Consider the following 20,000-nt stretch of genomic DNA (forward strand, 5'->3'; position numbering starts at 1 on the left):
AGGAGGTGGAGGAGGAGAGGGAGAGAGGCGGAGGAGGAGAGGGAGAGAGGAGGAGGGGAGGAGAGGGAGAGAGGAGGAGGAGGAGGAGAGGGAGAGAGGAGGAGGAGGGGGGAGGAGGAGAGAGGAGAAGGGGGAGGAGAGGGAGACAGGAGGAGGAGGAGGAGAGAGAGGAGGAGGCGGAGAGGGAGAGAGAGGAGGAGGAGGAGAGGGAGAGAGGAGGAGGAGAGGGAGGAGGAGGAGGAGAGGGAGAGAGAAGGAGGAGGAGGAGGAGAGGGAGAGAGGAGGAGGCAGGAAGAGAAGGAGAAGAAGAGGGAGGAGAGCTGTGAGGTCCTTGGTGCTCTCTGAGCTTGGTGTAGTTTTCTTGAGGACATTTCATGGCCCAACTAGGGAACATCATCAATGTCAGACATTTGCTCAAACCTCCTCCCCCCCTTCTAGCACTGATGATGTTCCCTAGTTGGCTCATGCAAGGTCTGCGAGAAAGCACCCCATCTCAGAGATCTCCAAGTTCTCCGTGTAAAGGAAGAACTTCAGAACAAGGAGCAAGGCTGTAAACCTCTGAGTTAAAAAGAGAAAAAGGAGAATAAAGGAAGCCTAAACTACTCACAGCTTGGACTTGCAACTGGAGGTCGTTCTTCTCCTGGAGTAAGGAAACCATCTTCTCCTCCAGCTCTTTTCTCCGGGTTTCTGACTTCTCCAGAGCCTCCTTCAGCCTCCCGAATTCCTCTTTCATCGTCTGCGAAGGATACAAAAGAGTCACCTCAATCAATCAATCAATCAATCAATCAATCAATCAATCAATGGGAATAGAGCTGGAAGGGACCTTGGTGGTCTTCTAGTCCAACCTCCTGCTCAAGCAGGAGACCTTAGACCATTTCAGACAAATGGCTGTCGAGTCTCTTCTTACTCCAGCGATGAAGCGCCCAGAACTTCTAGTGGCAAGCTGTTCCATTGGTCAGTGGTTCTCACTGTTAGGAAGTTTCTCCTTAGTCCCATGGGTTTCCACCCTTGTCCTGCCTTCAGGTGCTTTGAAGGACAGGTGGGCCCCCTCTTCTGTGGGGCAGCCCCTCAAATATTGGAGCGCTGCTATCAAGTCACCCCTAGCGGTTCTGACGCCCCTCGTTCCACACCAAAGCACACTCCGAGCAGAGATATTACGGCATTTAATTAACAGACAAACAGGTCCTGGGCAGCAAACTGGCACAGACAAACTTGGGCGCAATAAACACAGATAAGGCTTGGCAGCAATCCAGCCTGCAAGCTCATACAAAGTTCTCCGACCATTCAATCCTGTGTTGACTTCTGCAAGAAGGTCGTGGCACAAGCAGTCTTTTTTATAGTCTGGAGAGGAGCCTAATGACCACCAGCTGAGCGCAATCACCTCCTGTAATTGCGTGATTGTTCTTGACGCCTAGTAGCTCTTCGATGGCGTGCATCCAGGAACAACTCACTACTGGCTTCCGGCTCACTCTCCCTTGTCTCCACCCACTGGTCCAAGGCTCAGGTGCCTCCTGGTGGCCAACCAGCCTCTCTGCGCCCTGCTCGGAGTCGGAACCCTGTCCAGGGTCCTCCACATCCTCCAGAGGCCGACTCATAGGGCCCCTCACTGTCGGAGTCTGGTGGCAGCTCCAACGGCTCCTGCTGGGCCACAACACCTAGCCTATCTTTTCATTATAGACCTATCGAGTCCCTGCAATCGTTTTTCATACGGTTTAGTCTGGCAGGCCTTTAATTATTCTACAGGCAGTCCTCGACTTACAACACTTGGTTTAGTGACTGTTCAAAGTTACAACATCACATGAAAAAAAAGAGACTGGTGACCATTTTTCAAAGTTACGACCTTTGCAGCATCCACATGATCAAAATTCAGAGGCTTGGCAACTGGTTCATATTTACAACGGTTGCAGCGGCCTGGGGTCATGTGATCCCCTTTGCGACCTGCAAAACAGGTCATTAAAAAGGGTCCCACGGTTACCCGCTTAACAACCAGCACGAGTTACGATCATATTTCCTGTTAGAATTCTGTTTACTACATAGAGCACTACACAGCAAATAAGGAACACAGTCACCATGTGCTTTACTGCTCAACTGTTTTGAACTGTAACAGGAAACAGGACACTCCTACTTAGAACGAAAGTGCAGAGAGCATATACCATAGATCCAAACTTGTAAACCCTGTCGCCTACTGGCTGAATACGACTACTGTAGTTGTCGCATGGAAATACAACCTTTCCGGATTCAATTACGGCTGTAAGTTGAGGACTGCCGGTGTAAATGCAAATATAAGATGTAACAATGTTGTGCTTTTACGGTTTTAATTATGGGAACATTGTTTGCTGCCTGAGTCAATTGTCGACTGAGAAGCCATATTGGTGCATCTTCAGGGCTGCCACAGCAAGGCCGGTTGGAGCTACAGGAACGGGAAGGGGGAAATAGAGATAGCTGGGGATGTGTACACAAAATGAAATTCTTTCTCCTGGGAACCAAGGACATTCTCACCAGCTACTGGGGAGGCACGGACTAAAGCTAACTGGAGTTGGGACTGTGACCTGATTGGACCACATTACGGATGTGTGGTCTCGGGGCAAGAACTTTGGGTTTCGATTTGGGTGGGGAAAACCTCAGAGTCGGCTTTTTTCACTGTCTGTGCCAATAACAACATGCCTAATAAATCCACCCTTTGAGGAAAACTCCGGGTCTCAGAGTTTTGATTGCGTTGAGTCTAACACAGGTAGCTAAAAAAATTGAATGAATGAATCACCATCTTCTTTTAATGACCTCATAACCCCTCGCGGGGTGGAGTCTGAGCAACTGAATGGAGCTGAGTGGAAGCTGAGTACTGGCCAGATGCCTTTCCTGTTGCAATGAGGAGTTATATTCAAGCAAATATATATTCTCAATGTGCCCAGAGATAAATATCTGCCTCTACTAGGATTGAACTCTAAGCCTCCTCATTGTGAGGCGAGAGCGTCACCTCTAGGCCACCACACCCTCAATGACTGAATGACTGACTGAATGAATGAATCATATTCTTTTAATGACCCCATAATCTCTTGCGGAGTGGAATCTGGCAACTGAATGGAGCTGAGTATTTAGTGGCCAGATGCCTTTCCTATTGCAAATGAGGAGTTATATTCAAGCAGATATATATTCTCAATATGCCCAGAGAGAGAAATCTACCTAGGATCGAACTCTAAGTCTCCTTATTGTGAGGCGAGAGCTCTACCTCTAGGCCACCATGCCACTCAATAAATGAATGAATGAATGAACGAACAAATGAACGAATAAAGGCAGTCACCTGCATTTCTTTCTCGGTTTCTGCACTCTTCAGCAAAGGTTTGATCTTGAAGAAAAGCTTCATCCAAGGCCAATTTTTCACCCCATGAAAGCCCGGATGTTGTACTGGATAATGAGCAAGGCGTCCCTGGTGAAAGAGATCAAGGAGAACCGCACCGTAACTTTTCAGAAAACCCTTTTTCTCCCTTCTCCACCCTCTGTCCCGCGGAATTCACTCCTCAAAATCCCTCGGAATTGCAAAGCATTCGGTTCACCGACAAATGCATGCTCGACAAAAGCGCTCCGACAATAGCGCGGCGATAAAACCGCGGGTTCAAAATGGCACCGATGAATGAGCGCAGAAGCGTGCCGACAACAGCGCACCGACAGAAGCGCGCTCTAAACCTAACCCTAACCCTAACCCTAAACCTAACCTTGAACCTAACCCTGAACCTAACCCTGAACCTAACCCTGAACCTAACCCTAACCCTAACCCTTACCCTTACCCTTACCCTTACCCTAACCCTTACCTTAACCCTAATCGTGCTTCTGTCGGCGATCTTTTGTCGGCGAGCCTTTGTGGGCGCTCTGTCGACGTCGCGGTTTTATCGCCGCGGTTTGACGGCGTCCTGTTGTCGGCGCGCATTTGTCGGGTCACAAAAGCATTTGGCTATCATTGCAATTCAAAGCAAGAATGTGCCAAAAAAAAATCTGCCCTTTTTCAAAAGCAACGGACTCATTCAGTGACCATTCATGATTGCGACAGTGATGTTGTGGCCCACCAGACTCAGACCATGAGGAGGTTGGGGAGGAAACTCCACGGCCTCCTGCAGCACCCTGCAGACTGAGAAGATGCTGTGGGTGGGCTGGCCGACGGCTAGGGCCCGTTTTCAGCCTCCACGGCCTCCTGCAGTACTCGGCTGATTGAAAATGGGTCGTGTCCAGGGGTGGGTTTCAACCGGTTCGCGGCGGTCCCCGCGAACCGGTTGGTCAGCGAACCCGGAAGTAAGTAACTTCCGGGAATGGCGAAGGGCCCACCCGCCCGCCCGCGCTCCTTACCCGGTTTTGATGAATTCTGCGCTTCCACGCATGCACAGGATGCATACAGCACCTGCGCGATCCTCCAGGAGCAGCTGGAGCATCACACAGACGCTAGTACGCATGTGTGCACCGCGCGCGTGCACGAAGACGCCGCCAGTTGGAACGGGGCGAGAAACCCACCCCTGGTCGTGTCCCATTTTGGACCGCAGAGGCATCGCAGGTTGGTCCTTTGATAGTTCCAGGCTGGCCCCATGGGCCAGATCTAAGCACCCCGTGGGCTGGATGCGGCCCGTGGGCCTTGAGTTTGACACCCCAGCTCTAGACACTAGTTTAGGAATTCTGCGATCTCTTTTCTTATTTATTTATTTATTTATTTATTTATTTATTTATTTATTTCTCTTGTATGCCGCCCACTCGCAGAGGACTCTGATCTCTGATCCGAGTAACGAAAGACCTCCGTATTTCGACCGCATCTAAGAAGAGGGTCTTTCCCCTCTGCTGACCCTCGTCCTTCTCCCTCCTGTTGAGTTCGCCATCCATAACTTTGGTTCTTCTTCTCCAGGGCTCACCTGCGCTCCATGATCTTCCGGAACTCAATGCGCATGAGTTGGCCCCTTGCCCTGGCTTGGATGCGGGTAATGATCCGGGATAACCGTTCATCTCGCAACTCTTCGAGATGACCCAGGAGCCTGCCTTGAAAAACACCTGTGGGATGGGAAGATGGTTTCGATTTCATTGGATTTCTGCGAATTTTTTCTTTAAAAAAAAAAAAAAAGAAACGGAAAAGAAACAAGTGGTTGTAAAGTCCGCTCGTTGAATGGGTTTCTGTTTCGGTTGTCGTTTGTCACGACAGAGACCTTGAAGCTTTTTCTCCAGCTTGGCCAATTCGAAGAGGGGTGGACTTCAACTCCCAGAATTCTCATGAGGGCCGGAGAATTCTGGGGAGTCGAAGTCCACAGAGCTTCTCGTCAGTGGCGGGATCCCAATAGTTGAGCAACCGGTTCTCGGCCCTAATGATTTCTTCCAACAACCAGTTCACCAAACTGCTCAAAAACTTAACAACCGGTTGTTGTTGAAGTGGTGCGAACCGGCTGAATCCCACCACTGGCTTCAAGTTGCCAGGGTAGAGAAACTGTGCTTTAGACTGAAAGAAAACTGTTTTAGGTTAAAGTCCAGGTGGTGATTTTAAAAAGGTAAGTCTCCTTTAAAGTCACTTGCAGATCCCCTCCCTCCCTCCCCCCTTCTTCATCCATTCTTCCCCTTCCTCCTCCCTCCCTTCCCTTCCCTTTCTCCCTTCCTCCCATTCTCTTCCCTCTTCTCCCTGCCTCTCATTTTTCCTTTTTCATCCCACTCTTCCCTTCTCCTCCCCCTCCTTTCTCCTCTCTCCCTCCCATTCTCTCCTCTGTTCTCCCTGCCTCGTCTTCCTTCCTTCATCCCCTTCTACTCCCTCCCTTCTCCTTCCTTCCTCTCTCTCCCCCATTCTCTCCCCTCTTCTCCCTGCTTCTCCTTCCTTCCTTATTCATCCCATTCTTCCCCTTTTTCTCTGCCTCCCTCCCTCACATTCTCTCCCCTCTTCTCCCTTCCTCTCCCTTCCTCCTTCCTTCCTTCCTTCCTTCCTTCCTTCCTTCCTTCCTTCCTTCCTGCTTCATCCCATTCTCCCCCTCCTTCTAGAGAGCCGAGGTGGCGCAGTGGGTAGAGTGCAGTATTGCAGGCCACTTCAGCTGACTGCTATCTGCAGTTCAGCGGTTCAAATCTCACCGGCTCAGGTTGACTCAGCCTTCCATCCTTCCGAGGTGGGTAAAATGAGGACCCGGATTGTTGGGGGCGATATGCTGACTCTGTAAACCGCTTAGAGAGGGCTAAAGCCCTATGAAGCGGTATATAAGTCTAACTGCTATTGCTATTGCTATTCTCTCCCTCCCTTCCTGTTGTAACTCGAGTCTATCTGTATTCCAAATCCCTTTCCCGGCTCCTTGCCAGAAAAGGGATTTGTTCACCTCACCTTGGTGTGTCCAAATTTGTACTGGTTGTGATCGATGTCCAAGGTGCCTAAGAGTTTCTCGGCCCCCTTCCGGCTGTCGATGAACTGACCCTCCGGAATGGCCGCCGGGTTTAGGATCCGGTACCTGGCGAGAATGCAAAAAAATTGGCTGTATTCTTTTGCTAAAGGGTAACTGAGATTTGACTAGGAAAGAGAAGCAGCTAGATCAGAAGTGAGATTCAGCCGGTTCGGGCCGGTTCAGGCCAGTTCGGGCCGGTTCAGGCCAGTTCGGGCCGGTTCAGGCCAGTTCGGGCCGGTTCAGGCCAGTTCGGGCTGGTTCAGGCCAGTTCGGGCCGGTTCGGGCAAACCAGTAGTGGAGATCTGCGGGTGGGCCTGCCTACCCGCCCCGGTTCTATGCTGTGCCAGTTAGCCACATTTTTGTATCGTGGTGACCACAACTGGATGCAATATTCCAAGTGTGGCCTTCCCAAGGCTTAGAAAGAGGTACTAACACTTCACACGATCTTCATTTTATTTTCTCTATTAGACAGTTTGAACCGATCCCGCATTGCCAGAGCGGCGGATTCACCTTTGCCTGAAATCCCCGTAAAGGATCCGGTTGGGGAATCCTTTCCGACAGATCCGGATCCCCTCCAGAACACCGTTGCAACGTAACTGGTGCATGACCAAGGGATTGTCCATTACACCTGAGAAAGAAAACGAGAGGCAGAGAGTAAATGGAAAGAAAAAAAAATATGTCCTCCCCTTAGAAAGATCAAAAGGGAACATCACAATTCAACAAAATATACTTATTATACAATTGTATCACAGTGGCCAGTTGTTTCGCCGGATTTGGCCTTGGTTACTAGTCGGGCCCCACCCAGGGGCCTAGGACGTCGTAACGTATTTTCGTAATATGCGTGCAGATCCAAGCAGTGCGGCTTTTTGCATTTGACTGGTGGTGATTTTGTCAATTTTTAACTGTTTTAAATGTAATTCCAGTGCTTTGGAATAGCACCCAGTGTGCCAATCACCACTGGAATTACCACTGCTGGTTTGTGCCATAGTCGTTGAATTTCGATTTTAAGTCCTGGTATTTTGCGATTTTTTCACATTCCTTCTCGTCGACCCTGCTATCACCTGGTATTGCGATGTCTATGATTGTAACCTTGTTTTTCTCAACCATTGTGATGTCTGGTGTATTATGCGCCAGTATTTTGTCCGTTTGTATACGGAAATCCCACAAGATCTTGACCATCTGATTTCGGTGACTTTTTCAGGTTGATGTTCCCACCAGTTTGTTGCTGTTTTAATATTATAATTTTTGCACAAATTCCAATGGATCATTTGTGCTACTGAATTGTGCCGCAATTTATAATCAGTCTGCGCGATTTTTTTTACAGCAGCTGAGGATGTGATCAACAATTTCATCAGCTTCTTTGCAAAGTCTGCATTTGGCATCATCAGAGGATTTTTCGATTTTGGCCTTAATGGCATTTGTGCTGATAGCTTGTTCTTGCGCAGCCAGGATTAGTGACTCTGAGAGACAGAGAGACAGAGAGACAGAGAGACAGAGAGACAGAGAGACAGAGAGACAGAGAGACAGAGAGACAGAGAGACAGAGAGACAGAGACAGAGAGAGAAAGAGAGAGAGACAGAGACAGACAGACAAAGAGAGAGACAGAGAGACAGAGAGAGAAAGAGAGAGAGACAGAGAGAGAGACAGAGACAGACAGACAAAGAGAGAGACAGAGACAGAGACAGAGAGAGAAAGAGACAGAGAGAGAGAAAGAGAGAGAGACACACACACAAAAACAGAGAAAGAGAGAGAGACAGAGAGAGAAAGAGAGACAGAGACAGACAAAGAGAGAGACAGAGAGACAGAGACAGAGAGAAAGAGAGAGAAAGAGAAAGAGAGACAACACACAAAGACAGAGAAAGAGAGAGACAGAGACAGACAGATAGAGAGACAGAGAGAGGCACACACACATACACACACTGCCCCTCCCCCTCAGCAGATCCCTTTGGTTTCCCCCACTGGATTACCGGGAGCCTTTCGCTCATTGGGGATGAGGCACCGCACAAATGAGGGTGTGTGGTCTTGAGGTTGGCCATTAACTTGTTGAGGTTCTCCTGCGAAAAGAAAGGGGGAAGGAGAAGAAAGGTAGGAGGAGAGGAGGGGAAGAAGGAAGGGAGGGAGGAAGAGAGGGAGGGAAGGGAGGAAGGAGAGGAGAGGAGAGACAGAGGGAGGAAAGCAAGCAAGCAGGAAGGAAGGAGAAAGGAAGGAGAAGGGAAAGAATGGGATGAAGAAGAAAAGGAGGGAAGGGGGAAGGAAGGAGAGGCAGGAAGAAGAGGGGAACAAATGGGATGAAGGAAGGAAGGAGAGAGGAGAAAGAGAAGGAACGAAGGGAGGGAGAGGTGATGAGGGAGGGTCAGAAGGAAGAGAGGGAAGGAGGAGAGAGGAAGAGAGGAAAGATGGAGGAAGGAAAGAGAGAGATGGAGGGAGGGGAGGAGGGAGGAGAAGAAGAGAAAGAGAAGGGAGCGAGGGAGTGGAAATGAGAGGAGGGAGGGAAAGAAGGAAGGAAGAGGAGAGGAGGGGGGGGAGAAGAGAGGAAGGGAAGGAGAAAGGAGGAGGGAGACGGAAGAGGGAGGGAGGGAGGAGGGAAGGAGAGGAGAAAGAGAAGGGAAATGAGAGGAGGGAAGGAAAGAGGAGAGACAGAGAAGAGAGGAAGAAAGGAGGGAAGGAGAAAGGAGGAGAGAGAGACGGAACAGAAAGATGTAAAGGAGAGGGAAGGGAGGGAGAGGAGAAATGAAAGGAGAGACAAAGGAGAGAGAGGGAGAGATGGAGGGATAAGAAGGTGGGAGGAAGGAAAGAAGGAAGGAGAGAGGAGAGAGAGAAGGAACAAAGGGAGGGGGAGATGAGGGAGGGTCAGAAGGAAGGGAGGGAGGAGAAGAGGATAAAGAGAAGGGAGAGAGGTAGAGGAAATAAGAGGAGGGAGGGAAAGAAGGAAAGAAGAAAAGAGGAGAGACAGAGAAGAGAGGAAGGAGGAAGGAGAAAGGAGGAGAGAGGGAGATACAAGATTGAGGGAGGATGGAAGGAGGGAGGAGAAGAGGAGAAAAGAGAAGAGAGAGAGAGGGAGAGGAAATGAGAGGAGGGAGGGAAAGAAAGAAGGAAGGAAAGAAAGAGGAAAGACGGAGAAGAGAGGAAGGAAGGAGAAAGGAGGAGAGAGAGACGGAACAGAGGAAGAGGAGAGGAGAAATGGAAGGAGGGACAAAGGAGAGAGAAAGAGGAGAGATGGTGGGAGGGATAGGAAGGTGGGAGGAAGGAAGGAAGGAAGGAAGGAAGGAAGGAAGGAGAGAGGAGGAGGAAGAGAGGGACAGGTGGGGAGAGAAATCTTCATTATGGTTCTCCTTGCCAACCCTTAGGGAGGTCAAAATCAACATTTGGCCATTCACTTGGATGGCCCTCAACTCCCAGAATTCCCCAGCCAACAAGCCAAGTTTGGACAACTGTGTTGGAAACAGGGTCCAACCTCGTCCGCTCCGAAGCCCGGACCCTCTGCCCCCCCAGGAGGTCCTATCTCCCTCAGAGAGGAGAGAAGGACTTCTGGGAGCGGTCTCCAAGCTTCTGGATTCTCCCCAACGGCCAGGATTGGCCCGGCCCCACCGTTTCCCCACAGCTGCCCCGCGTAGGCGAGCTGGAAGCCATCTTTCTCGTCCCGGGGGTTCCCGCCTCGTACCCGGTGAACCGCCGAGACCGTCTGGAAGGAGGAGCCCTTCTTCTTGGATCCTTTGCCCTTCCCGCCTTCTCCGCCTGAGGGAACAAGAGACGGTTGAGGCAGGGAGGCCATGATGGGACTCTCGCCCTCATCTGCACAAGCACAGGGAGTCCTCGACTTACGACAATGTGTTTAGCCACCAAAGTTAGGGTGGCCTTGAAAAAAAGTGATTTATTAGTCCTTGCCCTTATGGTTCTTCCTCTCCTTTCCTTTTTCTATCCTTTCCTTTTTCTATCTTCCTTTCCTTTTTCTATTTTATTTTCCTTTCCTTTTTCTATTTTCCTTTCCTTTTTCTATCTTCCTTTCCTTTTTCTATCTTATTTTCCTTTCCTTCTTATATCTTCCTTTCCTTTTTCTATTTTCCTTTCCTTTATCTATCTTATTTTCCTTTCCTTTTTCTATCCTTTCCTTTTTTCTATCCTTTCCTTTTTCTATCTTCCTTTCCTTTTTCTATTTTATTTTCCTTTATCTATCTTATTTTCCTTTCCTTTTTCTATCCTTTCCTTTTTCTATCCTTTCCTTTTTCTATCTTCCTTTCCTTTTTCTATTTTATTTTCCTTTCCTTTTTCTATTTTCCTTTCCTTTTTCTATCTTCCTTTCCTTTTTCTATCTTATTTTCCTTTCCTTCTTATATCTTCCTTTCCTTTTCTATTTTCCTTTCCTTTATCTATCTTATTTTCCTTTCCTTTTTCTATCCTTTCCTTTTTCTATCCTTCCTTTTTCTATCTTCCTTTCCTTTATCTATCTTCCTTTTCTTTTTCTATTTTCCTTTCCTTTTTCTATCTTCCTTTTGTTTTTCTATCTTCCTTTCCTTCGTTTTTCTATCTTCCTTTCCTTTCCTTTTTCTATCTTCCTTTCATTTTTCTATCTTCCTTTCATTTTTCTATCTTCCTTTCCTCTCCTTTATCTATCTTCCTTTCCTTTCCTTTTCTATTTTCCTTTCCTTTTTCTATCTTCTTCCTTTTTCTATCCTTTCCTTTTTCTATCTTCCTTTCCTTTTCCTTTTTCTATCTTCCTTTCCTTTATCTATCTTCCTTTTCTTTTTCTATTTTCCTTTCCTTTTTCTATCTTCCTTTTGTTTTTCTATCTTCCTTTCCTTTCATTTTTCTATCTTCCTTTCCTTTCCTTTTTCTATCTTCCTTTCATTTTTCTATCTTCCTTTCCTCTCCTTTATCTATCTTCCTTTCCTTTCCTTTTTCTATTTTCCTTTCCTTTTTCTATCTTCCTTTCCTTTTTCTATCCTTTCCTTTTTCTATCTTCCTTTCCTTTCCTTTTTCTATCTTCCTTTCCTTTATCTATCTTCCTTTTCTTTTTCTATTTTCCTTTCCTTTTTCTATCTTCCTTTCTTTTTCTATCTTCCTTTCCTTTCGTTTTTCTATCTTCCTTTCGTTTTTGTATCTTCCTTTCCTTTTTCTATCTTCCTTTCCTCTCCTTTATCTATCTTCCTTTCCTTTCCTTTTTCTATTTTCCTTTCCTTTTTCTATCTTTCTTCCCTTCACTTCCCTCCTCCCTCTATCCCTTCCTTCCTTCCGTCCTCATCCCTGATTTATAGCTTTCTAAACTAGACAGCACCACTTTCTGGTTTGTGTCTCTCCCATTGCCTTTTCCAGGACATTTCCAAGGTGTTGAGGGCCCTCAAGAGCAGAAGATAATACAATGCAATGCAATACAATAGCAGAGTTGGAAGGGACCTTGGAGGTCTTCTAGTCCAACCCCCTGCCTAGGCAGGAAACCCTATACCGTTTCAGACAAATGGCTATTCAACATCTTCTTAAAGACTTCCAGTGTTGGGGCATTTACAACTTCTGGAGGCAACTTCTGTTCCACTGATTAATTGTTCTCACTGTCAGGAAATTTCTCCTTAGTTTCTAAGTTGCTTCTTTCCTTGATTAGTTTCCACCCATTGCTTCTTGTTCTACCCCCAGGTGGCTTGGAGAATAGTTTGACTCCCTCTTCTTTGTGGCAACCCCTGAGATATTGGAAGACTGCTATCATGTCTCCCTTGGTCCTTCTTTTCATTCAACTAGACATACCCAGTTCCTGCAACCGTTCTTCCTATGCCTCTAGTCCCCTAATCCTCTTGGTTGCTCTTCTCTGCACTCTTTCTAGAGTCTCCACGTCTTTTCTACATCGTGGAGATCAAAACTGAATGCCGTATTCCAAGTGTGGCCTTACCAAGGCCTTATAAAGTGGTATTAACCCATCACGTGATCTTGATTCTATCCCTCTGTTGATGCAGCCTAGAACTGTGTTGGCTTTTTTGGCAGCTGCTGCACACGGCTGGCTCCTATTTAAATGGTTCTCCACTAGGACTCCAAGATCCCTCTCCCAGTTACTACTATTGAGCAAGGCACCACCTATACGGTTCCTGTGCATTTTGTTTTTCTTGCCTAACTGTAGAACCTTACTCTTTTCACCCTTGAATTTCATTTTATCAGATAGTGCCCAATGTTCAAGTTTGTCAAGATCCTTCTGTATCTTGAGCCTGTCTTCTGGAGTGTTGGCTATTCCTGCCAGCTTGGTGTCATCTGCAAATTTGATGATTTCCCCATTTATCCCCTCATCCAAATCATTGATGAAGAGGTTGACGAAGATAAGATCCATTGGACCTCAAGGTTGGAAGCTGGTGAGCAAAGAGCACCCACATTAACTTCGAACACTTGTCACCCCAACTCTTATTTTCCTGAGACGTTCCTGGGGGTTGGGGAGGGCAGAAATGAGCAAAACAAAGTCTGTTTTTTCCTCAATTTTGCCCCCTCCCAGCCCCCAGGAGCACTCTATAAGCTTTCTTTTTTATTTATTTATTTTATTTTATCAATTTCATATATACATTCACAATTATATGATCTCATAACTGTTATTAATAATATGTATTTATAACAATTTTTCCCTACTCTTAACAATATACTTGAAGATTGCTTTTTTAACATCCCATAGATCCATCTTATCTTACAACGGTCCTACTTCTTCTTCCCTCCCTCCCTCTTTCCTTCCCTTGTTTCTTCTCTCCTACTCCCCTTCCTTCCCTCCCTCCTTCCCCTTCCCTCCTTCTCTCCTTCCCTCCTTCCTTCCCTCCTTCCTTCCTTCCTTCCCTCCTTTCTTTTCTCCTTCTCTCCTTCCTTTCCCCCTTCCTTTCCTCCTTCCTTCCCCCTTCCTTCTCTCCTACATTCCCTCCTTCCTTCCCTCCTTTCTTCTCTCCTTCTCTCCTTCCTTCCCTCCTTGCTTCCCTCCCTCCTTCCCTCCTTCCTACCCCCCTTTCTTCTCTTTCTTCTCTCCTTCCTTCCTCTATAAGCTTTCTGATGCACTTTTTTTTTGACAAAAAACGGGCCCGTTTTCGTGAAAAACGGGCCATTTTTTTGCTAATTTTTGCCCCCCAAACACTCTGCAAGCATCCTAAAGGCTAAGCATGCCCTTAAAAAAAAACACGAGCCCGTTTTTGTGAAAAACAAGCCGTTTTTGGGAGGTTTGCAGAGTGCAAAATCTTTTTTTTTTAAATTGCCTCTTCAGGACCTTGGTGCGTCTTATACTCTGAAAAATACAGTAATTCTCTCTTTCCTCTCCCTCCCCAATCTCACCTGCCTCGCTGCCGGCGTAGCTCGAGAAGAGCGTGGCCAGGAGCTTCAGGGCCGACTTCTGGAAGAGGCCCACCACGGTCTCGTTGAGAGGGTCCTTGTTCTTCTCCAACCACCCGTTGATGTTGTAGTCCACGGTGCCGGCGTAGTGGACCAGCGCAAAATGGGCCTCCGGTTTCCCCTTGGTGTTGCGGGCTTTTCCGAAGTTGGACGACTTTCCCAGGTGATTGTCGTAGAGTTTGGCCTTGAAGGTCATGTTGGTGGCTTTGGGGAACATGCATTCTTCTTCCAGGATCGACATGATGCCCAGAGGCTGATGGCCCCAAGAGATGGAGAGGAAAGAGACAGCAATGAGGACAGAAAGGACGGAAAAAATTCAAACCCTCCCGGAAGTCTAAACAACCTTCCTACGGGATGTCCCTAAAGGTGCTTTTTTCAAGAGGCAACTGGTTTTTCTTGGAAGGCATTTCGCTTCTCATCTGAGAAGCTTCTTCAGTTCACAAAGAGGGTCCTTTGTCTTTTAAAGGTAGGTGGACTGCTGAATCTGGTCCCAATGGGTTTCTTCTGTGTTGTGCCATTGTATTGTATTGTATTGTGTCCCCTCCAAACAACCCAATTGTCGTTCAGAGAAGCTCATCTGAGGTATGTTCTGGAGAACCAATGATGGAAGGCTTACCCGATTTCCCCCAGCAGCTTACCTTCTCAATCAGGTCGATGCAGGCCTGGAGGTCCATGCCGAAGTCAATGAAGACCCATTCGATGCCCTCCTTCTTGTACTCCTCTTGTTCCAGAACAAACATGTGGTGGTTGAAGAACTGCTGTAGCTTCTCGTTGGTGAAGTTGATGCAGAGCTGCTCAAAGCTGTTGAACTGGGAGGTGGGGAGGGAAGAAAGTTATGGACCAACCAAAGTCAACCCAAGAATGTGGGTTGTGTAGGTCTCACCCCGCTCCAGTGGCGGGTTTCAAAAAATTTTTGGAACCTACTCTGTGGGTGTGGTCTGCTTTGTGGGAATGGCTTACCGGCCATGTGACTGGGTGGGAGTGGCTTGCCGGCCATGTGACCGGGTAGGAGTGGCCAAGATGATGTCAGCATTCCCAGCCAATCCCCTCCACTAGACCGATTAGATCCCACAGATTAGGCCTCCTCCGAATTCCATCCGCCGGCCAGTGCCGACTGGCGACTACCCGGAGGAGAGCCTTCTCTGTGGCTGCTCCGACCCTCTGGAACGAACTCCCCGTGGAGATTCGAATCCTCACCACCCTCCAGGCCTTCCGCAAAGCCGTTAAAACCGGGCTGTTCCGACAGGCCTGGGGCTAAAGAGCTCTTGCCCCCGTCTCGAGTGGTATGACTGTTGTGTGTTTTCAAATTATGTATTGTTATGTTTCGTCTTTTATTTTTTGTCTGTACCCCCCCTTCCCTGATTTGAATTGTGAGCCGCCCTGAGTCCCCTTCGGGGGAAAAGGGCGGCATATAAATATAATCAAATCAAATCAAATCAATCAAGATAGAGGTATAAATTACAAGAAAGAGGCATCCATACATCTGAATTTAACTTCAAAGCAGAGGCAACAACTTAAATTCATTAAATAATAATGTTTGTTAGGGCTATGCACTGTTTTTGAATATATAGGAATGTAAAGCCCACAGCATCAACTTGGTACTTTTGAAAGCAGCGCCACCTTTTTCCTGGATTCATGAAATATCTACTTTAAAGAGTTGTGGGTGGGGTAGTATAGTTACAGTCTTATTTGGTAGACTGTAGCTTTCCTTTACATCTTTTGGGGTAGAGATTTCCTTTAGAATTGATTTATTTTTTATTATTCTGAAAAAAAACTCACTGTAACCCATTTACACTAATGGGGGATTATATAGCATATGAATGGTCCACTACATATCTCACTAGTCAACGTCATCCTTTCCTTCCCCTCTACAGGCGTTCTGGAACATACTTCCGGCTCCACCGGCAATGTTCCCTCTAATTTTTTTTCCAGTGTGAGCAGAAAAGTATAGTGTTTGAGCGGCATATTTTCATGCCTGAGCACCTGAATTTTTTTCACAGACGTCACCTAAGACAACAACCAAATCAGTATTATTCGAAACTCAAAGTTATGTTTATTCAAGGGACCCCCTTAATTAAAAGTGTTATGTAATATCAGTATCACTTTGCAACGCTCCTGCTTAGCAACCAAAATGTTGGCTCAGAAAGTCTGGCATTTGAAGCACGCAAGTCTTAAAGCTGTGGTTACAATAGCAATAGCAATAGAAATAGCAGTTAGACTTATATACCGCTTCATAGGGCTTTCAGCCCTCTCTAAGCGGTTTACAGAGTCAGCATATCGCCCCCACAGTCTGGGTCCTCATTTCACCCACCTCGGAAGGATGGAAGGCTGAGTCAACCTTGAGCCGGTGAGATTAGAACCGCTGAACTGCAGATAACAGTCAGCTGAAGTGGCCTGCAGTAATGCACCCTAACCACTGCGCCACCTCGGTCCTTGCACCCCTAACCCTTTAGACAAAAAAATCCCAGGGGTCTTCAAACCTGACAGCTTTAAGACTTGTGGACTTCAACTCCCAGAATTCCTCCTCCAGTCAAGTTTTATTTATTTATTTATTTGTTTGTTTGTTTGTTTGTTTGTTTGTTAGACTTATATACCGCTTCATAGGGCTTTCAGCCCTCTCTAAATGATTTACAAATTTTTTAGCAAATTGAGTCAACCCTCACAGTCCGGGTCCTCATTTCACCCACCTCGAAGGATGGAAGGCTGAGTCGACCTTGAGCCGGTGAGATTTGAACCGCTGAACTGCAGATCACAGTCAGCTAAAGTGGCCTGCAGTACTGCACCCTAACCACTGCGCCACCTCGGCTAGGATTGGCCGCCCACAAAGGACCTCCCTGGGCTTGCTTTGCTGAACATGGGGCGACTGATGCTAGTTCGAGCAGCTGCGGCCGGCGCAAACTACTGTCAGTCGCTCCGTGCTCATCAAAACAAGTCTGGGGAGGTCCTTTGCGGGCGGCCAGTTCTAGCCGCCTGCAAAGGACTTCCCCGCGTTTGCCTTGCTGAACACGGGGCGACTGATAGAAATGACAGAAATCACTGCGCGGCAGTTAGAAACGGCTGCGCTGTATTTTCTTGCCACGTGCGCGGCCGCGCAGCCGCGCACCTTAGAGGGAACAGTGTCCACCGGTGGAACCTCCTCTCAATGGTTCGGTAGATTTGACCAACCGGTTCTACCGAACCGGTGCGAACCCACCTCTGCCCTGCTCCCCGTAGACCCTATTGTGATGGACTTACGTCAAAGATCTCAAACCCAGCTATGTCCAGCACACCGATGAAATACTGGCGAGGTTGTTTGGTCTCCAGGGAGTTGTTGATTCTGACCACCATCCAGTTGAACATTTTCTCATACACGGACTTGGCCAAGGCCCCGATGGAATAATACACCTGGGTGCACAGGAGAGATCAAGGCATGAAACGTTAGAATAATACACTTGGAAGGGACCTTGGAGGTCTTCTAGTCCAACTCCCAGCGGAAGCAGGCAAACTCTACATCATAGGGCCAATCACCAGAAATCAGTGACGTCTAGCGCCATGTTAGGCATGAAAGCCAGCTGGGTGACCTTGGGCCAGTCTGGGAGTTCTAGTTCTGCCTTAGACATGAAATCTGGTTGGGTGACCTTCGGCCAATCACCAGAAATCAGTGACTTCTAGCGCCATGTTGGGTGTGAAAGCCAGCTGGGTGACCTTGGACCAACCTGGGAGTTCTAGTTCTGCCTTAAACATGAAATCTGGTTGGGTGACCTTTGGCCAATCACCAGAAATCAGTGACGTCTAGCACCATGTTGGGCATGAAAGCTAGCTGGGTGACCTTGGGCCAACCTGGGAGTTCTAGTTCCGCCTTAAACATGAAATCTGGTTGGGTGACCTTTGGCCAATCACCAGAAATCAGTGACTTCTAGCACCATGTTGGGCATGAAAGCTAGCTGGGTGACCATGGGCTAATCTGGGAGTTCTAGTTCCACCTTAGACATGGAAGCTGGTTTGTTCCTTTCTTGCAGACGTTTCGGGACCCAACTAGGGAACCTCATCAGTGCAGAAGGGAGTGAGGTCCGCAGAGGGGGAGGACTGTGGGGTCCTTGGTGGTCTCTTAGCTTGCTTTCTTGGAGACATTTCTTTGTTTTTTTCCCAAGAAAATACATACATTCCCCAATATGCATTTCTCATAAATATCATTAGTATTATATATTATCCTTTAACATTTATGCTTCCATTCTTTCCTTAAAAAATATAATATTATATTTGGGCTTGCTTCCCTGCCATCCATCTTGTATTACAATGACATTACTTCTTCTTTCCTCTTTCTTTCTCCTCCCCTCCCTCCCTCCCTCCCTCCCTCCCTCCTCCTCCTCCTCCTCCTCCTCCTCCTCCTTCTTCTTCTCTGCTTTCTTCTTTCCTCCTCTCCTTTCTCTTTTCTTCTTCCCCTTCCTCTCCCTTACTCCTCCCCTTCCTGCCCTCTCTCCCACTCTTACTACCTTTCCCTTCCTTCCTCTCCTTTAGCCTTTCTTCTTTCCCACTCCTTCCCTCTCTTCTCCTCTCCTCTCCCCTCTCCTCCTCTCTCCCTTCCCTCCTTCCATTGTTGTAGTGTCACGTTTTCTGTACTCTGAGGTCTTTTCGGGAATGGCCTTTGAGCAAACCCAGATTGGTATTTACATCCCCTTCTTAAGTTCCCTTAAGTTGCATGACCCAACGAGGGAAGCTCATCAGTGTTAGAAGGAGGAAGGAGGAAGAGGAGGAGTACTGTGAGCTCGCTTGTGGCACAGTGGTTAAATGCAGCACTGCAGGCTACTTCAGCTGACTGCAGTTCTGCAGTTTGGCTGTTCAAATCTCACCGGCTCAGGGTTGACTCAGCCTTCCATCCTTCCGAGGTGGGTAAAATGAGGACCCGGATTGTTGTTGGGGGCAATATGCTGACTCTGTAAACCGCTTAGAGAGGGCTGAAAGCCCTATGAAGCGGTACATAAGTCTAACTGCTATTGCTATTTTCTTGCAGACGTTTCGTGACCCAGCTACGTAACGCCATCAGTGTTAATTAGACTTCAAAGAGTAATAAAACATCTGCGAACAACAGCGAAACTCAGAGAGCACCAGCTTCTAATTTCCCACGATGTCCCAGGATTCTACCCTACGAAAAAAATTCGACCTCCATCTCTCTTAAAATCCCTTTCCAGTCCTTCAACAGCCCAGGCATTTCAATCCCATTTTTTTTTAATCTTCTGAAAGAACGCGAGAGCCCAAATTGGGCTCAAACCAACGTTGGTTTAGCTCTAACACCGCCGGACAGCCGCCCTCCTAAAGCCAATAATCAGGGCTTAAGACTAGCAAGCTTCCCCATCATCCTGCGAGTATTTCCCCCACGGATTGATCCGTCAAACTAAACCTCTGGAGCGCGAATCCGGCAGAAGAACAAGCAAATCCATCAGATTTTTTTTTAAAGGCGGGATATAAATAAACAACATAAATCTCGTCTGGGATCACCTGCGATCAAAAGGAATCGTGAAATCGAGGCTCACTTTTTTTTTTAAATAACCCAGCGTCCCTTTGCAAAATAGCTTAACAAGAGAGGGGAGTCTTCGAATTGCGACTGCAATGGACCTTCGGCTAATCGCTAGAAGTCAGGGACTTCTAGTGCTATGTTGGGCCTGAAAGCCAGCTGGGTGACCTTGGGCCAATCTGGGAGTTCTAGTTCCACCTTAGACATGAAATCTGGTTGGGTGACCTTCGGCCAATCACCAGAAATCAGTGACTTCCAGTGCCATGTTGGGTGTGAAAACCAGCTGGGCAGGGGTGGGTTTCTCGCCCCGTTCCAACCGGTTCGGTTGGAACGAGGCTGGCGGCGTCCTCGCACATGCGCACGGCACGTGCATGCACGCGCGCGGTGCACACATGCGTACTAGCATCTGTGTGATGCTCCAGCTGCTCCTGGAGGATCGCGCAGGTGCTGTATGCGTCCTGCGCATGCGTGGAAGCGCAGAATTCGTCAAAACCGGGTAAGGAGCGGGCGCGGGTGTGCGGGCGCGGGCGGGCATGGGTGGGCCCTTCGCCGTTCCCAGAAGTTACTTACTTCCGGGTTTGGCAACCAACCGGTTCGCAGGGACCGCCGCGAACCGGTTGAAACCCACCCCTGCAGCTGGGTGACCTTGGGCCAATCTGGGAGTTCTAGTTCTGCCTTAAACATGAAATCTAGTTGGGTGACCATCGGCCAATCACCAGAAATCAGTGACTTCTAGCGCCACGTTGGGCCTGAAAGCCAGCTGGGTGACCTTGGGCCAATCTGGGAGTTCTAGTTCCACC

The sequence above is a fragment of the Thamnophis sirtalis genome, unplaced genomic scaffold (genome assembly GCF_051295495.1).
Source record: "Thamnophis sirtalis isolate CommonGarterSnake01/CBP01778 unplaced genomic scaffold, rThaSir2_p1.2 scaffold_4, whole genome shotgun sequence".
Classification (NCBI taxonomy): domain Eukaryota; kingdom Metazoa; phylum Chordata; class Lepidosauria; order Squamata; family Natricidae; genus Thamnophis; species Thamnophis sirtalis.